The 23,917-nt window shown below is 39.9% G+C and overlaps 1 protein-coding gene across 1 annotated transcript in view; it reads left to right on the top strand.

Moving 5' to 3' along the window:
* Nucleotides 1–16,204: 16,204 nt before the first annotated feature.
* The window catches only part of PXYLP1 (2-phosphoxylose phosphatase 1), a 106,601-nt gene continuing 98,888 nt past the window's right edge, over nt 16,205–23,917 (top strand). The window contains exon 1 of the mRNA XM_078389217.1: nt 16,205–16,480. The gene's annotated coding sequence lies outside the window, so the exon portion shown is untranslated. The remainder of the gene's footprint in view (nt 16,481–23,917) is intronic.

The raw sequence follows: 23,917 nt of genomic DNA, 5'->3' as shown, positions 1-23,917 counted from the left end.
AATATTTTTCCAGAGTACTAAGCAATATTTACTGTTAATCGTGTTGATTTGTCTCATACCACGTCATATAATTGACCTATCTAACCCAGTTTTAGCTACCCTGCTTATCAAGATTTCAGGAGAATACTGGTCCCACTACAGGTAAGTGAGATTCTTCTTATCAGAGGTACCAAGAACTGAACCTTGAACTCTGTGCAAGCAAGGCATAGCCTCTCCCTATACTGTTTGTTCATTTAATTGTGTCCTCCCCCATCTTACCGAAGCCACACAAGCCATAAGTGAAACAGCAAATTCAAGGTGATCAAAAAAAAAAAGTCCAGACTCCAAACCTATTTCCCAACAGGGTTAGCAGATCAGCAGCATACTATTCTTTAAGATATTATGTCCAAACACTGAAACCAAGATAATAAATCCAAAAGCTTGAAATCTGGCAGATCTACTCACAGACAAACCAGTTCCAGGAGAAAAAAAAACTCACTTGCTAAACCACCAATCATCCTGTAAAATCATTAACAATTGAAATGCTATTAAATGAATAATAACTGCTAATTTAAAAATCCCTGCTTCCAAGTCTTTAAGACCAAGATGATATTCAGTCCTTATTCTTCTGAACTGATGCTGAGGTTTACGGAGCCTTGAAAAAGTTGTAGAGACTTGGTATGTTGTTAGACTGGTCCAAAACAGGGAGTTTTGGAAATGAGTTTTGGAAATCATCATTTCTCCTGTGCATTACTGATCAGCTGCTATCCATGCTAGAGACAGACAGACAGACAAACAAACAAACAGACAGACAGGTTTTTATCCTTTTTTCCTCTCAATAAGGGAACCAAGGGGTTTCACCTTTGATGTGCCCAGCTGTTAAAGCTGAGCAGCTAAGAGACAAGGCAAAATGCAGCTGCAATGACAGGCAAAGAAAATAGGCATGTACACTTTACTAGTTTAGGTTAGATATAGGTAAAAACAATATATACCTAAAATTAGGAGTGTGTAAATACCATCTACTTCAATTCAATCTGAATTATTTATCTTACAAATTACATCTAATTTGCTTAAAGTCAATTTGTAGCCCACCAGTTTTGATTTCTAAAGTATTTGTATATACTGTACGTATTTGTGAATGTTCAAAGGTAAAAAGCATGAGAAATGGGGCAAATAATGAGCTCTGATATGTGATGGGGGGGTGAAACTGCATGCCATCAACTACTTCTGGGTCTCCAGTGTTCAAGCAAAGCTCTCATCAGTTTCTTTCTTTTCTCCCCACCATCCCACCAGGAGCTATGCAAGACCTAATGCTAGTGTGAACTACCCTACCCATATGATGTCATAAATTTCACATGCAAAAGCACTCATAAATTGGACTGAGATCTGCAGCTGCCCAAGAAGAAGAAGAAAGAGAAGTCCCATTCATTTTATTCCCTGAAAATGAAGGCAATTTAAAAATAGCAATCTCACACTATTCTCCAACACATTGGCCTCAAAAAATGCCCACTGGTCATCTGAGCAGAGGAATTCCCTCCCAGGAGTTCCAAGATGGTGTTTCCAGGAGATCCTGGACTTTTCATTCAAAACCAACAACACTTGTGTGTTCATTGTGCAATTCCATAGCAAAGGATGGATGATATCTTTATATAAGCACTTGAGTGGTCAGTCTCCTTCTGCTTGGAGCTTCCTTGTTCTTCAAAGTATTACTTCCTTTTTCTGAGTAAGTTAAAAACAAAACAGTTTTTAATCACTTAAAGTGTTGAAGCAGTATTCAGGGCTTTGGAGACGCTTATTACACTTTGAGTGCTTTTTTGGAGGTGGTTTTCCTGCTTTGCTTTGGATCACTTTGGAAATTGACAAATATTTATTTATTTATTTATTTATTTATTTATTTATTTATTTATTTGTTCGTTCGTTCGTTCGTTCGTTCGTTCGTTCGTTCGTTCGTTCGTTCGTTCGTTCGTTCGTTCGTTCGTTCGTTCGTTCGTTTGTTTGTTTGATTGATTTTTACCCCACCCCTCTAGACAATGTCTACTCAGGGCGGCTTACAAATACCCTGATTCACTCTGGAATCTGAATAAGTTCTGTACAATTTAAAAATAGCAACCCAGATCATTACACAGAGTGAGCCTGGGAGCATCAGGCAAGTATGAGCAATTAACTTTGCCTGCTTTCCAACTATATTTAGGATAGCATGAAGTTTTGCATTGCATTATTTATTTATTTATTTGATTTATATTTATTTGATTTATACCCCGCCTATCTGGCCCACCGGACCACTCTAGGCGGCTTCCAATATAAAATCAGATTAGCCTAAAACATAATATTTATTTATTTATTTATTTATTTATTTATTTATTTATTTATTTATTTATGTATTTATTTATTTATTTATTTATGTGTTTGTTTGTTTGTTTGTTTGTTTGTTTGTTTGTTTGTTTGTTTGCATAACAAGTCAAACATAACAAAATGTCTGCCCTCCAGATGGCAACTTACACTATTCCTCATAATTTCGTCTTGGGAGTTGTAGTCAATCCAGAAAATTCTGAGGGATCACAAGTCTAAAATAACAGCAAAAGAGAGAAATATAGGCATTAAAACCAGAAAGGCTTATTATCATCCAGTAGTAGCGAAAGTGACAGCATAACATGTCAGGGGACTGAGAATTCTACCTGACAGACAGACACTGTACAGACATCCAAAAGTGGCCCGCCTGGGAGAAAGGCCTAAATTGTAAGGCTTTGAAGCCTAGCTAGACCCAGCTCCATCTAGTTCAGAAAGAAAGCTCTCTGCTGGCTCTGGCCCAAGAGGGCTTTCTTTTTGATGGATAATCTAGGCCTCAAAGCCTTCCTGTTTAGACCTTTATTCCACATAAGCCACATTTATGCACCTGTCAGGTAGAACTCCCAGACTGGAGAATTCTGGGATTTGTAGTCCAAAAAATACCAGAAAAATTCATCAATACTTACTACTTTGAGGTGAGGCATCTCCTGCTTGCATCACAATCTTGTGTGAAAAAGTCCTGGGTGCAGGACATCATCTGAACCATTGAGGATATCAAGTGGGTGGCTGGATATATAGCTGACCGACCCTGAATACCTCTCAAAAGCCTAAAATCTGAAGATAGGCAAAAAAAAAAAAAAAAAAAAAAAAAACCTCAAGAGAAGATTTCTGATAGCTTTTTAGAAAGAGGGCAGCTGAGCTATAATTCAAAGTTTATCAGAATTCTCATGTGATGACAAGGCAAAAAGCTGAGCCTTCCTAATTTTTTCCTGATATTTCAAGATGGAATCTATTAATTAAATACTTTGTAGAGTAGGGGGGAAACCATTCTTGTCCCAGAACAAGCAGGTTTCATCATGGCCATCAGCTCCCACTGAAGCATGTTATCAATAAATACTTTTCAGGAATTGCTAAAGATATTTTTGAAGAATTATTGACTATAGCTTTCAACTACTTCCTGCCAATGCCTATGAGAAAAGCTGTAATCCATGGGTATTAACTCACTGTTTTAAAGCTCTCTAATAAGAATGCTGGCTGGAATAACCTTATATAACAGGACTGGCCTAAATGTCTAACTTTCAAATCACATTTCAGCCACTAACAGTGTATAATAGAATTTTCTCCTTGCTTCTCTCCTGCTTAATTTTTAAAAAAATGATATAGTGGCCTTTCTCAAACATAATCAATATACAATATTCTAATGAAAGCAGGTCATAACAGAATAGCTATTATTTTGTATGCTGCACTGCTATTTTAATCTTCCACTCAGAAGGTGGGTTGCATGTATTTCTAAAATGGTTTAGTCTGTATTGCTGCAATGAACCACAGATTAATTATGATAAAAGCAGTATAATGGTTTTCTATGCAGAAGAGAAAGTACAACTGAGCATCACACGGGAATTCACTTTAGCAACTTTGTTCAAATATTTTGGAATGGTGCTTTGGCAACTAAGAAGCTTATCTACAGAAATTCAAGGGATTGCTGTAGTAGTAAGAAGTATAGCTGAGAGAACAATGGTGTACCTCAGAGGTAAATCTCCCCTGTTTCAGTGTGACTTGTTTCCAGGTTAGTGTCTATTGGATTGCAGTTTGAGCTTAGGCAGAGTAACCATGTATAGAATTGCACTGCTAATAGCCTACTTCAGTTGCACGTGGGAAATTTGGTAATTGTGTGGATTATATAGATAAAAAATATCTCCTTGGTTATGCTACCCTGCCACATTATGGGCTGTAATTTATTAGCCTGGCATCATAAGTCTAGTATAAGGGCAAATTCATTTATTTATGGATTGATGTCAGTACCAATTTTGATCAAAGCAGTAAGCCATACAGGGCTTTGACTTGTGCTGAGAAATGGACCAGTGAAGCTGTTATGAATAGTCAGCCAAGACAGGCTGCATCTCTATTACCTGAATCTAAAACTGACCACTCTAAAGCCATTATTCAAGGACAAAAGATTGGACTTCCTTGCAAGCACATCATCACATTTAAACACTGATCAACAAGAAATAACATTAAAATACTGGGTTTTGCTAAGAATGCATTTGATGTAGCCAGTCCTGCCACTGAACAGAGTGGGACAACTGCTCAGGCAGCAGATCTGGACCATTGTTAAACAGCAACAAAGAACGAGTCTTTCTCATTTCGTTATTTCATTTTTACAAGCAGTGATGGGAAGAGAAGCCTGTGTAATTTTCTCTCTTACCTGCTAAAATAATGTGGCTGTCTTTTGTTACTAGGCAATTTGACTCCAGTGGCTCAGAGCAGAGGACCTTCCGTGGCAGCAACATCTTTTAGGTTAGTCCTATCAGTTCAAAAGGCTAGCATCTTCAAAACATGGGTGAACAACATGGGTGGCTTTGGGGAACACTTTTCTGGCTCCAGAAGAAAAATTGTTTGTGCATGTGAGAGAGAACGAGGGGCCTTGTGAGCTATTTAAAAAAACAAACAAACAAACAAAATTTCTAGAGGCTTCCAGGAGCAGCAATTCATTTTTTGGGTGCTGATAAAATTTGGAAGGGCAAATCTGGGAGATTTGAGAGTCTCAGAAACAACCTTAGGGTCCCACATACAGGCACAAAGATGCCTTTTGCCCACTGCTACTTTACAATGACACCAAGGAGCAGATGGATGCTACCAAATGGATATAGCACGCTGTCTGACAAAGCTGAATAATCGAACTGTCTCTCGATCCAGCTGTCACGGATGCAAATGAGAACCTGTGGCTCAGCTTGTAGGTCCACAGATGAATTTTAGACAGACAATTAATAGTGTGCACAACTATGGGTGGTTACCCTCACCTCTCAGGGCATTCTTTTCTCATCACAAAGCAGGCCATGGCTCATTCTTATTCTGAGAGAACAAATACTTTTCAGGTGTTTTATAGATCAAAGAATAAAACTGCCATTTCTGGGCCACAACCCAGTTTAAAAATAGAAACATTGTCTTGTTAGGGATGGGAAAGTGCGTAGAAACATTGTGTCTGCCTGACTGATTTGGAGACTGAATAAAATCCACGAGGTAACAGCATTTAATGACTATCCCCTGGAATCTTTCCAGCGTATTCTGAAATTCCCTACCATGTTTGCTAATGATAGGATAATTTATCTTAGATTTGCTCATGAAGACTCATCTCTTGCCCTGGATAAATATCTTCTTGATTGAATCACAGGGTTCACAGTTCTTTGTGCTTCATTATGCTGGTGACTTTGAGGGAAGTGATCTAGCTGTATGGCTAATAGGCTACCAATTTCATGGCCAGCTCTAGTCCAAAAGGTTTTGCTGCCCCTTTCTATTCCATGAACAACAATTGATTGAACTGGCAGTGGAATCTTGCTTCATGACTGGCAATGGGACAGCAACTTCTTCTGCACTTGCATGATTGCTTAGGGGGCAAAGGGAAGGTTCATGGCCTTCCGTCACCTCCCAGGATCTGCCAGCCAGGGCAACTGCCTCAGTGTGCTTAACAATAGAACCAGTCCTGCTTGTGGCTAAATTCAAATGTTGAAATGAAAACATGGTTTCATAGTAATAATTAAGAATCAAACCATATTCTACCACCTACTTCCACAAAAGCTCCCACATCAGCTGCAGAAATGGTTCCATGGAAAACCCCACTTTTTTGCTTGAGGGGAAATGCTATATTTCCCCACATGGAGCAGAATTCTTCCCAATGCAAATTGCAATGTAAGGGAAATGTTCTTCCTCAGGATTTAGCAAGAAAAGAGAGGGTCAAACAGGCTATCTATTTTCCTACTTTATTTATTCATTGATGAACAGGAGGCAGAACAGTAGCTTCACCATGCTGTAAATCCCTTGAAGCTGAATGCGTATACGAGGCTGTCAGGTAGGATAAAGACAACGAACTTGGGTTTTTGAAAGTTGCATGGAAACAATAGCAATGGAAGTTGAAAATGGGAGGTGATGGTTTGAATAGCATTCAGATATTTGAACAAGCCCTGTGCAATTGTTAGCCACTTGACTCATAACCAGTATACAGAGCAGACAGATTTTGAAACAAGATAAGGCCAGCAATGGAGTCATTTCTTCATGATTTTATTAAATGGAAAACATTCAAGATAGCCACACAAATCTTTCAATATTAATTAGTGAACAGCAGTGTTTTATTTAAAAAATACTACCCAAGTCAGAAGAAACAATGGAGATAATAACATTCCACTTCTTCCCAATGAATGGAAAAGATGCTTATGTGAATGCAAAGGATAATGGGAAATTCAGGCTAGAAACGAAATTCTCCTTTCTGTGGGTTCAAGCAAATGACATTATTTTCAATTTATAGGGTCTATTTTAGAGGGTGCTGTCCTGTAAGGTTCCCCACCCCACCCCCGTTCCAGAGCTGGTTATTTTGTCAATGAAGAGATGACTATTACTGTATTCAGGAGATGGAGAATAGTGTTTCTTAAGTGATCCCCCCCAGTTCACATGTTATAGGACATTGATGATGATGATGATGATGATGATTTATTTGATTTATATACCACCCATCTGGCAGCCAAGGCCACTCTGGGTGGTTTACAACAAGTAACATAAAACAACAAAGTAGCAAAATAGCAAATAACAACATGAATATATTAGGGGTGCAAATGAAAAGTCATAAAGTGCAGTGAGGATAAAATTATTATAATACAATAAATACAATTAAAAGCATAGAAAAATACGTTCTTTTGTGGCATTATCTAGTAACACATTTTGTCATAAACATTTTAGAACCAAATAAGGAATGATTTTGAGGAGAAAGAGCTTTTCAAAGCAAGCAGTGGATAAAAAAATGCACAGAAGCTGAGAAAAAGGAAATCTCAGCACACCACTTCGTGATTCTTTATTAGTGGTTAGCTAGACATTTTTAATAGATGGGGTCATTTCAAAGTACGTAGCACATCTGTATTCCTGTACATCTTATGGCACTCTTGTGTGTGCTTATAAAGATGTTAATTTATCTTGGGAAAAGTAAAAACATCCATTGCTGATGTCAGGAATTAAAAACAGGCATTTGAGCTCTGTAAGTTAATGGAACTAACAGGTGGCTTCCCACATTCTCAGCAGGGTTTAAACAATCAAGAAGCACATGGGTCTCTGTAAGTGCCAGGACTTCATTATACTCGTGTGTGTGTGTGTGTGTGTGTGTGTGTGTGTGTGTGTGAGAGAGAGAAGGAATATACTGTATGTTGTTTACAGAGAACATTACCTAATTCACAGGCAGTTCTTGTTTACTGATTGTTCCATGTCTATATTGGACAATCCACTTATCTGCTCAAGCTCTATTTCCTGACATACATTTTAAGACATGGGTCTCCCTCCCCTCACAATTACCAACCTCTCCACTGTTGCAAAAAACTTGTTCTAAAATGTTCCCAGTACACATGAGAAACAACAAGTTACAAAGCAATGTATTATTTGCAATTTATTCCTTTTGACAACTTAATGAAAAGTCAGAGAAACTCCTCCACTGTTTCCTGGACCAAACCTATCAGTTCTTGAATTCCTGGGGAAAAGACTGATTCCTCTTAAAATGTGATATCAGTAGTCCCTCCCTGCCACCCCCACCCCCAAATTTGGCCGAATTATAGAAAAAGCATGCATGTTTCATTGTTGTTGAGATATAAACCACCGCAATAATATAGAAAATAAATAATGGTACTCTTGGTGATACTATGTACAGTAAATCCGATTGCTTGATTATTGCTGCAAATGATGAGGCTAATCTTTTAATAGCATTTTGACAAAGTTAATCCTGATGAGCAAGAGAAGACAATGCGTCATTTGGGAGACATCATCTTTTTTGCCTACTTACTGAGTAGTATAAGAGCAAATAGGCAGGCAGGCAGTGCTTAATGATTTCTGATGGGGATGAGCTGGCTTCTGCACAAATATTATGGTAAAATGTGTGTGTTTGTCCATGTGTGCATGCAAAAAATGCATATATCTTGTGTGGGTCAAGAAGAGCAATACAAAGTCTGTTTCTATCCCCCAAATTTGCTCTGCAGTCACACAAACATGCAGTACAGATTCAAGGCAGAAGATGTCCTGTGGAAGTTATACTGATGTCAGGCTGAGGCTGAATGTTGAATAGGATGTGATATATTATGACCAAATAAATATTTGGCTTTTCTTGTTCTATTGTTGCAGACCCATACCATTGCTGAAACTCCCAGATCAATGGCCAGAATGAGGCAGCAGATGCTGGGACAGAGACAGTGGTGGCAACCCCTGGCCATTCCACACCAACCACTAATGATTCTCCTTTTTTCAGAACCTCTAAATTAGCAGGTGCCATGGAAAGACCAATGTCACTGGAGCTAAAGTAAGATTTGCCAGTCAGCTGAATTTATTCTGGCCATGGAATGCGTGTGGGGGGGTAGGCACTATCTTATCCTTTATCTCAGGTTGCAAAATATATTGAATAAGGCCTGTTATTATACCATCTTCAGAGAGAAATATGAAACGGTCTCTGTGGAAAAGCGCGCAAGAGCTACACTACATAGAGCCATTTTTTTGTTGGTTGTCTGTGAATTTTTAAAACCTCATAATGCAGGAAAGAAATATTATCATTCTTTCAAACTCTATGATCCAGTCCATATCCAAGAAGAGATGGTTACTCCTGAACAGGACTCAGATGAAAGAGGTATTCCTTTAAGGACTCAGATGAAAGAGGTATTCCTTGCTTTCAAGAGGGTATTTACTTTCTTCCCACACCATAAACAAGACAAACTTTTGTGCATCTTACTTTCATCTAACAGGAATGAAAGACTTAGTAATATCTGATATCGCTGTGTACTTGTGTGATGTGCAAGAAAAAAGTATGAAGATATAGCTAGTATAGGAGAATTGGATCATGGAAGAAACATCTGGATGGACTTTTTATATTGATGTCTAACCTATAGAATTGCCTGTGAGATGTATTTTATGTGCAACTCTTCAGTGAATCTTAAGGACTACACAGGAAAGAATTACAGTTACAGAAGTGGTAGAGAAGAGTGATAGATCAAAGATATGAAAATCCCAAATGCTCAGTTATAAACAGGTCAATTCAAGACATTTTTCTGCCCAAGGAAGATAAACAGTGGTGTCCCCCATGCTGCACACATATTGAAGTGCATTGTACATAATGCCAGCCAAATTCTTTTGGCACATCAGTCCTCAAGCACATTTCCCCTTTCATGGCAAAACACCACAATATTAAATCAATAGTAGCCAGATGTTTATAATATCGAAAATCAACTGCCTGAGGTGGCTGCTCCACTCTGCCAAATGTTAGGGTTGGCCCCAGTTTGAAGCTCAAGGGAGTGCTTGGGTGGGCTGCTCTTGCATACCTATTTTACTTCCCAGGCTCATTTTGAAACTAAGTGTATGCTCTGAGGGCACCACTGCATTCTAAAAGCAACCTGCCATTATGAAAAGATATTCCTTTATTGACAAAGGAATATGGTTGTGACATCAGGAGCTTTTCCCACCTAATTTAAGTTGATTGGCAAGTTGATTTCTTTTGGGATTGGTCTTTGGAATGAACCAGTGGTTTCATTTGTGATTTTGATTCCTCAGTGACAACAGTCTACTGAAATGACACTTTGAAACATTAACATGGTTTCAGCTCCAGTTATGACTTTTTGTAATGTACACTTTGGCCCTGAGTTTCTTTCACTGAGACTGGGTTATCACAGATTAAACAAGTCAACCCAGACAGCAGTCTATGGTTGTATACTAGAGCATATGCTTGGCATGCAGAAAGTCCTCGATTCAATCCCTGGCACGTCCAGATAGACCTCACAAAATGCCTGCCTGCAACACTGAGAGCTGCTCTCAGTTATCATCAATGTCTGACTCAGTGGCCAAAATTCAGTGGCTTAATGATGCCTGTGGAAAGCAAAATGTATCACTTGCAGTGGTTTCTTGTTAGCAAATAATGAATCCCCACTAGGATTTCCAGGCACATACAAAGCTAGTGAATGTCCATTCATCTGAAAATCCAAATAGTTTTTTTTAACACAATTTGCCTTCCACATGTGTAATTATGCAATAGGATTTTGTCCAGTGTAAAGCAGATCTTGGGAGGACAACCCAGACAATGTAGTTGCTGACCTTGAGCCAGACATCCTGGAGAGCGAAGTCAAGTGGGCCTTAGAAAGCCTGGCTAACAACAAGGCCAGTGGAGGTGATGGCATTCCAGTTGAACTATTTAAAATCTTGAAAGATGATGCTGTTAAGGTGCTACATTCAATATGCCAGCAAGTTGGAAAACTCAACAGTGGCCAGAGGATTGGAAAAGATCAGTCTACATCCCAATCCCAAAGAAAGGCAGTGCCAAAGAATGCTCCAACTACCGTACAATTGCACTCATTTCACACGCTAGCAAGGTTATGCTCAAAATCCTCCAAGGTAGGCTTCAGCAGTATGTGGACCGAGAACTCCCAGAAGTACAAGCTGGATTCCGAAGAGGCAGAGGAACTCGAGACCAAATTGCTAACTTGCGCTGGATTATGGAGAAAGCCAGAGAGTTCCAGAAAAATATCTACTTCTGCTTCATTGACTATGCGAAAGCCTTTGACTGTGTGGACCACAGCAAACTATGGCAAGTTCTTAAAGAAATGGGAGTGCCTGACCACTTTATCTGTCTCCTGAGAAACCTATATGTGGGACAGGAAGCAACAGTTAGAACTGGTCATGGAACAACTGAGTGGTTCAAAATTGGGAAAGGAGTACGGCAAGGCTGTATATTGTCCCCCAGCTTATTTAACTTATATGCAGAATACATCATGCGGAAGGCTGGACTGGAAGAAACCCAAGCCGGAATTAAGATTGCCGGAAGAAATATCAACAACCTCCGATATGCAGATGATACCACTCTGATGGCAGAAAGTGAGGAGGAATTAAAGAACCTTGTAATGAGAGTGAAAGAGGAGAGTGCAAAAAACGGTCTGAAACTCAACATCAAAAAAACTAAGATCATGGCCACTGGTCCCATCACCTCCTGGGAAATAGAAGGGGAAGATATGGAGGCAGTGTCAAATTTTATCTTCCTGGGCTCCATGATCACTGCAGATGGAGACAGCAGCCCTGAAATTAAAAGGCGCCTTCTTCTTGGGAGGAAAGCGATGACAAATCTGGACAGCATCTTGAAAAGCAGAGACATGACCTTGCCAACAAAAGTCCGAATAGTCAAAGCTATGGTTTTTCCTGTCGTGATGTATGGAAGTGAGAGCTGGACCATAAAGAAAGCAGACCGCCGAAGAATTGATGCCTTTGAATTGTGGTGCTGGAGGAGGCTCTTGAGAATCCCCTGGACTGCAAGGAGAACAAACCTATCAGTTCTAAAGGAAATCAACCCTGAGTGCTCACTGGAAGGACAGATCCTGAAGCTGAGGCTCCAGTACTTTGGCCATCTAATGAGAAGAAAAGACTCCCTGGAAAAGACCCTGATGTTGGGAAAGTGTGACGGCAAGAGGAGAAGGGGACGACCGAGGATGAGATGGCTGGACAGTGTCTGCGAAGCAACGAACATGAACCTGACACAACTCCGGGAGGCAGTAGAAGACAGGAGGGCCTGGCGTGCTCTGGTCCATGGGGTCACGAAGAGTCGGACACGACTAAACGACTAAACACACAAAGCAGATCTTGGAAATGTTATTTTCTTTGGTTACATTTCCAAGAATACTCCACTACCAACATGGCCACTGGCTGGTGAAATTCTGGGAGTTCCAATGCTGGAAAGTAATATATGTAAGATCTACTTCCTACATTCCAAAATTTTAATCAGATATCTTTTGTGGCACTTGACGTTCAGTAGTAACATGCAGTTTTATAACCCCCCCCCCCAAAAAAGAGCAGCTACAAACAAAATAAATAAAGAGGAAATGTTCTATATTCCCATTATATTCCATGCACATTGTAGCATAAAATGGTACGGTCTGTTCTGATTATGAAGGGACATTATTCTTCTTGATTGTAGGCTTGTTCTTCAAGTCTTCAGATGTGTTGAGAAAGAGAGAGAATGACAAGGCATTCAAGCCTGTAATTAGCAATCTTAAGGCACTGTTTGCTAGAAATGAGATACTATCAGAAATGGTTACTGACCTCTTGCTAGAGAAGAATTGAGGATTTTTACAAAGCAGTTGGAAAAGCTGTCTGACGCGTGTGGGGGAAGCACAATGAAATGTGTGGCTGAAAAGAAGCTTTTAAAACCTTAACATTATGCTGCAAAAAAAGAACCAGAAGCCCTTTGTTGGAGTTAAGAGGTAGTTTGCACAGTGGTATACAATATTCCCATTCCTAACTGTTATCATTCACAACAACTTGTCATTTATTCTTCACATATTTCAGATTTAGTAAAAGAACAGCATATCTTTACAATGGCAATTTAAATTCTGCATAACAAGTAGGCCATCTTCCTTATGGTGCCACTATGTTTGGTGGACACAAGAACAACCATTCTCAACAGGGGCCATATGGCTCTTGCAGTGTGTGTGTGTGTGTGTGTGTGTGTGTGTGTGTGTGTGTGTGTGTGTGTGTGTGTGTAAAACATTTGAAGGGAGCCACAGACTGAAAACAATTATTCGCACACTGCCCTATAAGGTTTGTAGGTTTGTAATGTGACTTATACACATTACAATATACAACCCTGATTTGGCCTATATATTTTTTTCACATTGTGTTTATAGCTGTGGCCAAGAAAAAGTTTGAGAATAGCTGGACTAGAAGACAACAAATGGATCACGGGCAACCATAGCTGTGAAAGATACAGAGACATGGTACTTAAGAATGACAGCTTTGTCCTTTATTCTGTGAAATTCTCATCCACAATAGGTAGCAGCCACACACCCATAAAGGATTTTGTAGCATTATCAAGCTCCAGCAATGCAGGATATAGGATTACTGATGTTGGGAACTGGATAGGCAGTCTGTGTCCCTGTTGATGTTGCTGGGCCTCTCAGCGGTATTCAGTACTAATGACCATAGTATCCTCTGGAATGGGACTTGGGGGCACTGTTTTACAGTGGCTCCAGTCCTTCCTGGAGGACAGAACTCAGAAGGTAGTTCTGGAGGATTGTTGTTCAGCACCTGGCCACTGACCTGTGGGATCGCTCAGGGTTCTGTTTTGTTTCCTATGTTATTTAACAATTACGTGAAACTACTGGGAGAGATTGTCTGGAATTTTAGGGTTTGGTGTCAACAATCTGCCAATAACACCCAACTTTACCTATCCTTGCCACCTAAATCTGAGGAAGCTGTTTTGATTTTAAATCAGTGTTTGGCATCACTAATTGACTGGTTGAGGCTGAATAAACTGACATCTAATCCAGGCAAGACAGAGGTGATCCTGGTCAAGTGAAAGGCAGACAAGGAATAAGGATGCAGCCTGTACTGAATGGAGTTACACTCCCCCTAAAAACACAGGTGTGCAGCTTGGGGGTGCATTCATCTCTGAGCCTGAATGTCTAGATTTTGGCAGTGGCCAGGAGTGCATTTGCACAATCTAGAATGCCAGCTATGTCTGTTTCTGGAGAGATCTGATCTGGCCACTGTCACACATGACAAAGTCACTTCCTTGCTGGATTACTATAACGCACTCTATGTGGGGCTGCCGATGGAAAATGTCAGGAAACTTCAATGGGTCCAAAATGCAGCGGGCGACACAAGAGTGTGCCTTCTTTATAGTTGATCCCAAACTTTGGAACTCCCTCCTACATGAGGCCAGACTGTCCCCACTTTTGCTGTCCTTTTGAAAGCAGGCAAAAATATTTCTCTTCACACAAGCTTTCTCTTACTGATTGCCTACAAGAGTAACCACATGGCTGGCTATATGAGCAACTTTTAGATGGATCATTATGCATTGCTGCTCTGACTGAGTCTTTAGTACTATATGTGTTTACCATCTTTCTAAGTGGTATTTGTTTGTTCCTTTTTAGTATTTGCACATTTATTGTTTTAGTTTAAATGTTGTCTTTTAATGTTGTAAGTTACCTCTTTATACTCGCTGTTCTTAGCTTTAAATATTATATTTTAATTATGTAAACCACTGTTGTATACATATTGTCTTTGGCTTTAAATATTCTCTTTCGAGGATGTAAGCCTCCTTTGGTCCTTTTTAAGGAGAAATGTGGGGTAAAAGTATTTTAAATAAGTAAAATAAATAAATATTCAAGATCTCAGCCACACACATCTTCTATTAAAAATCTGTGAGAATTTACTTTGGGTGCATTATATTTTTAGGCAGCTTATGAAACAGCTGAATGCATCCATAGTTTCTAAAAGAACTGCAGAAAGTAATTTATTGCTTTGTATTTTGCTCTATAATAGTTAGGTTATGACGTTATAGGACAGAATAGACTTTTGCAAACCACTGGAGTGGTTAAAAAAGGAAGCACTATTTGTTGAAAGCTCTTACTCAGGAAACCAGAACAGGGATTTTCTATTTATACAGAGTGTACACGATTTTATAAAGGATTTGATGTCCACTTCATTAAGTAGTTGATTCACAGGGAAGCCTTAGGCAAGTCACTTTCTCTTTTTCCTCTGTTTATCCTAAATAAATTCATTGCTTAGATCTTCATAGTGGAAAATGCCAGATAAATACAGACAGCTGAATTACAGTTTTCAGGGATGGCATTTGATAGCAAAGTCAAATAAAAGTGATGAAGTTTTAGAGCCAGCAGACAAATAAATAATTCACCACAGCCTTGGGGTATTCATATAAAAGTGTTGAATTGAAATTTCATACCTGTTGTCATAATTTAGTGAATCAGTGGGAAGCTGCTAGACTTCTTAAATGTGGAGAAGAATGAGGCTTGTTGAATATGACTCCACATGATGTTCACAAAGGGCAGTCCTGCTTTATCAGTACATTAAACTCTTTGGGGACTTTTCTAACCAGGAATCTAAGGTATTTTTGCTACCTGAAGTGAAGAAGGCACCTCCCATTCCATGGCAAAGGTCAACCAGAATGGCAGTTGACTCTTTTGTCAATATTGGTGACTTTATAGTGTTTTTTTGTAACACTAGAGGGCAGCAGGTTAGTTCTGAGGGTGAAGGAGAGTCTGTACAGCTCCAAGAATTAGCCTTCAACACATTGCTACTGCTTTGCATTCTGCAGCATCCTTACGCAGCTGCTTCACTCTGCCTAATTGTAAGCCCTGGTCTATAGAGTCAACAAACATGTAGAAAGAAGTGATCCAATAAACATCTATACACCCTAAAAGCTTGTAGAACGTTCCTCATCCAAGGGACAGTAACTATGAGGAAAGAAAACAGATTTTCTCATTGGCTAAAAACAGGAAACAGAGGGTAGAAATGAATGAACAATTTTAATAAGCTGTGAGGAGCAATAGAGAGCACTGCTGTTTAACATTCAATAAACGATTTGAGTCCAGCACACACTACAGAAATCTGCAGACGATACCACATTAATGATAAAATTCAGGGCAGGTTATGAAGAATAAGGGGATCTCCCCAGAATCCATGAATGCACATAAAATGCTAAATTAGATTTAATGTTAGGTGGACAGTGGCACACATATACATTTTTAAATTCATGCATTGGCTACGAAGAAGAAAATAATGCCTCCTGTTTCATTGCTTCCTGGAAATCACCCAATCACATCATGGGGAGGTTAGTTCAGTGAGAAGCTCCCCCATACAGTAGCTGCTTCTTATTGGAAAAAAAACACACACACAACCCTTTTAGGCAGGGAAACTGGGGCTCTGGCCCAAAGTGAAACAATTTAGAGGATGCAGACATTCTCACCAATGCCATCGTGCATTTATGACATCATACTGCTGTTACTTTTCAGGGAACTAAATAACTGGGTATTCTTAAAGTTACACCCCTCTCCCTTTGCCCATCTCAGTGGGCTTGGCTCAGGAAGGATTGCCATGGGCATGCCTGCAACATCATAGGAGTGGCAGCAGCAGAAGAAGAAGACAGAGAGTTGGTAGTGAAATAGGGAAGATTGTGTAGCCTTTCTGCACTGTCAAAGATGCACTGGTAAGCCAAAGAGAACAACTGTTTACTTGCCTGCCCATTCCATGTGGGTCTTATGCTCAGTGAGGGGGTGCTGCAGGGGCTGTAGATGGGGGTTGTGTGCACTGGTGTCTCTTTTACACTCTTTCGGATAGACCTGTCAAAAGCTGCTAGCATGATGGCTAAATTGAACCTTTATATTCTTATAATTCTTTTATGCTGTGGACATGTGGACAAGGGCAGTTACCTTTATTCCATACTTGCTGTCTTTTCAAAAGAGGCCAGATGGCCACTGAGTAACCTGATTGCCTGCAATTCCTGCAATACATAATTGGATGGAAGGACCCTCTGAGTTTTCATTTTGGACTCTCAGTTTTACATTAATTCCCCCCCTGTTTCTCTTGATAAATTCAGCATGCTGATCACCTCTTCTTACCTAAAGACTCGAAAATCTGTAGACACTTGAATATAAAGCAGAAGGAGCCTTTAAGAGTACATTTGAAAAGGTTCTATTAAAGAATATTGCATGTTCCAGTTTCTTGTACAGAAGATGGAATTTTGGCAGCATAATATGGAGGGACAAGAAATTCTGTTCAGATGGTCACCACTATATAACTACAGAAATACTGAAGACCTGCCAATTTTTGTAACTAGCAAAGCAATGTTTGAACACATTCTGACATTTGCCCTATTTTTGCAAGGTTTGGTATCAACTATAACACCACACTAGAAGAGGCTATGTTTGATGCCACAGACGGTGGTCCAAGAGTTAGCTGTGATATGAGAAATATATTTGTAGATAGCTAAAAGGCAGGGGGTATCAGGGTTATAAGACATTGGGAGTATGGTTAACTATTAATCAGTAGTTTCGAGAGACAGAAAACATGAGATACAACAGGAATATGAGAGACAAAAATATGAGAGAAACAAAACAGCTGAAGAAAGTGTCACTGAATTTTTCTGAAGTATGGAAAATATCTGCATTTTGAGACTGAGAAGACGCACTGGCTCATTCAGTTTTTCACATTCTATTTATGAAGCTGCTGTAGATTCCTAAGCTTACCGAAGAGCCTATACTGTCAAATCAAGATTGTGATTAGAAATGAGGGTATCTGTATATGAATATGAATACCCCCGCACAGGTGGCGATAACGAGGGTCTGGCCCCATGGGGCAATATGGTCTACTCACCAATGCGCTAATGCCGCAGGGTCCACGCTCTCATCCTATTGCTCCAGAGATTGTGATTGCTGAGCCACTCCTGGCAGGAGGCAGGATGACAAGCCTCTCTGCCAGGTCAAAGAGTGGCTCGGTGATCACAATCGCCAGAGTGATAGGATGGGCGTGCGGAACCCGCAAGCATTCGCGCATCGGTAAGTGGGCCGTCTGGCCCCATGAGGCTGGACCTTTGTTATCTCCACCTGTGCAGGGATATTCATATACAAATAAGGATACCCCCACCTCCAATTGTGATCATATCTCCCACACCCCAGTATATACCGTATATGGCTGGCTGGATAGTTGAGTGAGTTAGATATCTGGCTGTCGAGCCGGATCTCCTTAGAAAACAGCCAGCCTTGGGCAAGCTGCACCATCGCAGGATGCCACCAGAGAAAGGGAATGATAAACTTCTTCTGAGTGCTCTCTATCTAGAAAACCCTGAAACGGGTCATCATAAGTCAGAATTGACTTGATGGTACATGATTATGAGGATTATATATATAGTCTTATACAGCAGATGATCATGTATTTTCTCATTGTCACTGTAAGATGGACAGGGTACACCTATACTATTCAGGGCTGATACAAATTATGTTTGCAAGATTGCATGTGCAAAGGCCCATATTTATGTAGCATCCGCTCTGTGCACAACTCTTGATACAGAGTTGGGAAACTCATATTCAGTAGGGACGGATAGCCTGACTAGATCCGGCAGAGCCCCCTTTCCTCAAAAACCAGATGCCCAACTAGGGTGTGGGGAAAAGGCCACTGATCTGCCAGTGCTTTTAAGTGGAGCTAAGACAATGGTGGGTGGGGGTGGGTGGGTAGGAAGCCTTAGCCTACCTTTTCCTCAGCAATACTGGTTCAGCTGAGAAAGCTGCTTCAGTGCTGATAATGCCAGCAGGGAAGTATTTATGATGAATGGGTTTATGGTGACAAAAGGGGATACTTACTCCTACTCCCTTCTTGAGTTATCCCAGGGCAGGTGAGATTGCTATTTGCCTGCTGCTAAGTGCATATAATACATTGGATATGTAAACATGCACACACACATGCATATATACACATTTATACAAGATATTCACACATAGAAAAAAACTGCAATGTACTGGACACCACATGGGACAGAGAAGGCTACATGGGGAAAACCTTTTGCACACATATTTTATAACCCTTCCTCTAATTCCCATTGATCTCTTCTAATTAAAAAAAGATTAGGAAAAAAAGGAATGTTTGTGCTGCATAGGTAGCAGCATTATTCACTAGACCAAAAGGATTCCGTTAATGAAATTAAACTGACTTAATTAGGACAGAACAGATTGGGAGTTTTCATTGTGTCCATTCCATGTGCATGATCTGTAATTATTTTTAAAAATGATGGATTGAGCTTTACCCTGACAAACAGATGCCATAGTGTGTACAGCATGATATCTCCACTATTTTAACAAATCAAATAGACAGCCACTGGTGTTAGGTTACCCCATCTTGAATGCAACAGTCCCGGAGATTTGCCAAATCATATATACTCCTTGTTAACACATGGCTATGCACTATTGCAACTTATACTGTTCTAATGCAGAAATACAGAAGAACCATCCTCCACCACAGCTGCCTACTGTACTACTGTAAGAAGGAAACAGTGAAGCAACACTTGCATGATGCTGGAATATATTTATTATTTGTTTGTTTTATTTATAGGCTGCCCTTCTCCTGATAAAGGGACCCAAGGCAGCTCACAATATTAAAGAGAATAGAATTAAAAACATAATAAGATAAAAATTAAAATACAATTAAACTATGTGCTAATTAAAATACAATTGAATAATTAAAAGCAAGTAAACATTAAAACTATCTTAACTTTAAAAAGGCATTCAGGGACTCAACTGTCGGAATAAAAGGGATGGGGCCACTGTGTACATTTTGTGTAAAAACAAAGCTGGTAGCAATCATTGTGAAGTCATTCTCTCATTCTTTGAGTCTGGGGGAATTGTCAGAACGAATAGAAAGAGATGTTGGTAGTTTCTAGTTCAAATGTAACTGGAGAAGAACTAGGAACATTACTTTTTGAAAGTCATTAGTACATTTATAGTTTCAAGACCAGAAAGAGATGAATTAACACTGTAGTTTCAGTTCTTAAAAGTAATTTACTTTTGATGTATTCTCGAAGGCTTTCACAGCAGGGATCCGATGGTTGCTGCAGGTTTTTCGGGCTGTTTGGCCATTTTCTGGAGGTTTTTCTTCCTAATGTTTCGCCGGTCTCTGTGGCCGGCATCTTCAGAGGACAGAAGTTAGAACTCTGTGCTCTGGCGTAGTGTGTGGGATAGTTGAGTCACTCAGCCAAAGCAGCCAAAAAACCTACAACCATAATTTACTTTCCATAAGTTGAGGTTTTTATTACTTACTCTAACAAAAAATCTTAATGGTAAATGTTGTTAGCTAGGGGTTGACTAGCCCTCTAGCTCAACAGCTTGAGTGGGCATGAATCACCACTATATTTGGGCCACTTATTTCTTCCTAAAAGAGGTCTATCTCTATTGAAATTTAGGTACTGTATCGACTTATATTACTCTGCTCACTGAAACACAAGTACTTTGTTTTATTTAGGGCACTGGCCTTATTTTTGCAAGTTTGTTTTTGGTCTGTTAGGTGATACCACTCAGCAGTAAGAAGTCAGCTTTAAGACATCATTAAATGTTGTTTATAACATGTGTGTATGTCTAGATGATGATGATCTCTCCCTCCTCTTACATGCACAAATGTAACACGATGGGGTTCAAATGTGTTTGTTAGGGAAGTCAAGATCAATACTATCAAGAGGCTAGTCTCTATTAATATTCTAGATTTCTATCAGGGTCACCCTGATCGTAGTAACCAGATTAAGATGCAGCCGTCCTTGTTGGGAATTAAAGCAATACAGTATTTAATTAAAGCTTTCAAGTCAGTTCTGACTTTCCAGGGTTTCTTAGGTCTAGAGTACTCAGAAGTAGTTTACCATTTGTTCCTTTCAGGAGCACTTTGTGACTGTGGAGCGTGCCCACAGGTTGGATATTCATAGATTCATAGAATAGTGAAGTTGGAAAGGGCCTATATGACCATCAAGTCCAACCCCCTGCTCGATGCAGGAATGCAAAGCATATCTGCCAAGTGGTTGTCTAAGTTTCTCTTGAATGACTGCAGTGTTGGAGCACTCACCACTTCTTGAGGTACTTGGTTCCACTGACTTACTGCTCTAACAGCTAGGAGGTTTTCCTGATATCCAACCAAAATCTGGCTTCTTATGACTTGAGCCCATTGTTGTGTGTCCTGCACTCTGTGATGATCAAGAACAGGTCCTGCTTCTCGTCTGTATGACGGCCTTTCAAGTATTTGAAAATTGTTATCATATCACCCCTCAGTCTTCTTTTCTCAAAGCTAAACATGCTAAGTTCTTTTAGTCTTTCCTCAGAGGGCTTGGTTTCCAGTCCCTTGATCATCCTTGTTGCCCTCCTCTGAACTTGTTCCAATTTGTCAGCATCCTTCTTGAAGTGTGGTGTCCAGAACTCAACACAATACTTAAGGTGAGGCCTAATCTGTGCTGAAAAAAGGGAACTAGCACTTTACGTGATTTGGAAACTCTACTTCTGTTAATGCATCCTAAAATAGCATTGTAAGTATGTATTTGTTTTCCTTTCCTTTACTTTGCACTTATCCTTGTTGAATTTCATTCTCTTGTTTTCAGCCCAGTACTCCAGCCTACCAAGATCATTTTGAATTTTGTTTCTGTCTTCCAGGTATTAACTACTCCATCCAGTTTTGTGTCATCCACAAATTTGACAAGCATTCCTTGAACTCCCTCATCCAAGTCATTAATAAAAATGTTGAAGAACACTGGACACAGGACTGAGCTTTGGGGTACTCCCCTTGTTACCTTCACCCAGTTGGAGAAGGAGCCATTAATCACCATTCTCTGAAGTATGATTCTGTAGCTGTGACGGCTGCGATGACGTCACCTGCCTATCAATGTTATGCTGGAGCTCATCTGCCTATAACAGGGCAGGAGGTGGGACTCCAGGAGGTGGAGCTATGTATATAAGGGGGGGAGTGAATGATGTGAGACAGTTTTTGGAGAGTTAGAGTTAGAGTTAGAGTTGAGTTAGGGCATGAAGTACTGTGTTAGTTAAGGTCTGAGTGATAGTGTGTTTGAGGGGATACTTTATTTATGTATTGATTATAGTGATTAACTTATTTACTTGTTACAATAAACAATCATTTTCCTTTTTAAAATCCATACCTTTGTCTGAGGAGTCAGATATATGTGTGTGGTTGGTGGCAGCGTGTGTTGAGAAAGAGAGTGTGAAGTGGCGTCCCCTCTGTGACGTAGGAGGAGGCGGCCACAATATAAAATTTGGTGCCAGCGTGTGGGATACGAGTTGTCCAGTTGGCCAGTTGGCTAGTAAAGCCTTGGCTAGAGTGACCAGAGCAAAAGGACTTCAGTTAGTGTCACCTGGAGTGGAAAGTGTGGGTAACTCTCTAGGATTTGACTCACGGGGAGCATATCTAGTGGAGAGGCACTTAAGCTTCAGAGTGGAAAACTGATTTATGAGCTCTGTAAGGTCAATTTTGTGAGGGAGATTAGCCCAAAAGCAGAGGCTGTGGCAAGTTGGTCAGAGGGTCCTGAGTTAGGTGAACTCTGAGAGGACAGACCAAGTGCAGCAAAGCTGAGGGATCTCCATTTTGAACAGCTCCTGTGAGTGGGCAGAGCTGTGGTGACTATTAAAGCAGCCAAAGGCAGTAATATAAAATAAAGTATCCTGAATTTGGCAAGAGGCCAGTGAAAGGGGAAAAGAAGACGCTAGAGAAGCTTGGTTACAGTTTCTAGTGTTAGATCAGTTGGAGCACACTGCTAATATATATATCAGACCTTAACACAGGAAAGGAAAAAAAGTATTTTAAACAGAGGCTTGGAAATAGTGAGGAGCCTTCTGTGCAAGAAACATGCCTTTAACGTGCAGTAAAATGGCTGAAAGTGAGCCAAAATCTCCAGAGATGTCTGAAAGTTCTGGAGATAAGTTAAATGGTGAACATATATACAGAATGAAACAAATAGAAATAGAAATGGAGAACTCAAAGGGGAAGGACTCTATTGAGTTTAGCAAATGGGATCAACAAATAGATCCAACCTTGCAGCAGTGCATTAAGATGGTTAGCAATTGTCCAGTAACCCCTGAGAACCGTGAGAGATATTATTGTGAAGAAGAAGGCCTTTTATGTAGGAAGATCTTAATAAACTCCAAGAAGGAAAAATTGCTTGTAGTTCCTTCTAAATATAGAAAGAAAGTAATGGAAAAATGTCACACAGACACCCTATCGGGACATTTAGGGATGGCAAAGACTAAGCAGAAAATATCCCAAAAGTACTACTGGCCAAAAATGGGAAAAGAAATAAAAGAATTTTGTCAAAGCTGCACCACTTGCCAAATGAAAATAAATAGTGAGGAAAAATCCAATAGGGATGATGACTGGGATAGGTATATGGAAGAGATGAAAAAGATTGACAATATATTTAAGCAAATGGAAAATAGATATATTGAACAACTGAAAGAGAAACAGTGGTCTGGGTTTACTCTAGTAAAGCAAGTTTTTAAGGATGCATACGGCATAGATGAGTTTTCTGAGGGAAAAGATTTACAATCCAAAGTGGAAGTGGATGAGGTTTATGAGTGTGAAAGAAAGATAAAGCCACAAACTATTCTGAAACCAAAAGAAGGCACACAGGTTAAGGCACAACTTCAAAACCTGAATTATTCTGAAGAAAACATGAGGGAAACATGGGAAGACTACCCTAAGTATTCCAAAGGGCTAGTTCAGAGCCAGCAGAAAGTGGGCGGCCATTTTGTTGAAAAGCCTTCAGGACAGAGCCAGGCCAAGAGCCAGGTTTTGGAGGGAAAAGAAAAATCAGAAAGATTTGCTGGCAAAAGCTCATGGGGAGAGAAAATTTGCTTCGCTTGTCAGGGGAGGGGACACATTGCTTCCCACTGTTTTAATACAAAACAAAATAAAGAAATTTCTCCTCAGAAAGTGAATTTAAAAGAGACCAAGTCTGTATATTGTATACAGAACAGCCAGATGACTCCCTCTAGATATAGCTCAGTAGCCATGCAAACGAAACCAGAGGCAGCAGCTAGCTCTTCTGAAATTGATACTTTGAGTGGGCAGAGTACAAGCGACTATGAAGATCTGCCTATAGCTGAAATTAGACTTT

This window comes from Pogona vitticeps, chromosome 3, assembly GCF_051106095.1.
Source record: "Pogona vitticeps strain Pit_001003342236 chromosome 3, PviZW2.1, whole genome shotgun sequence".
In the NCBI taxonomy this organism is placed as follows: domain Eukaryota; kingdom Metazoa; phylum Chordata; class Lepidosauria; order Squamata; family Agamidae; genus Pogona; species Pogona vitticeps.
Note: the sequence above shows the minus strand (reverse complement) of the source record. Positions and strands in the feature narration are given on the sequence as shown.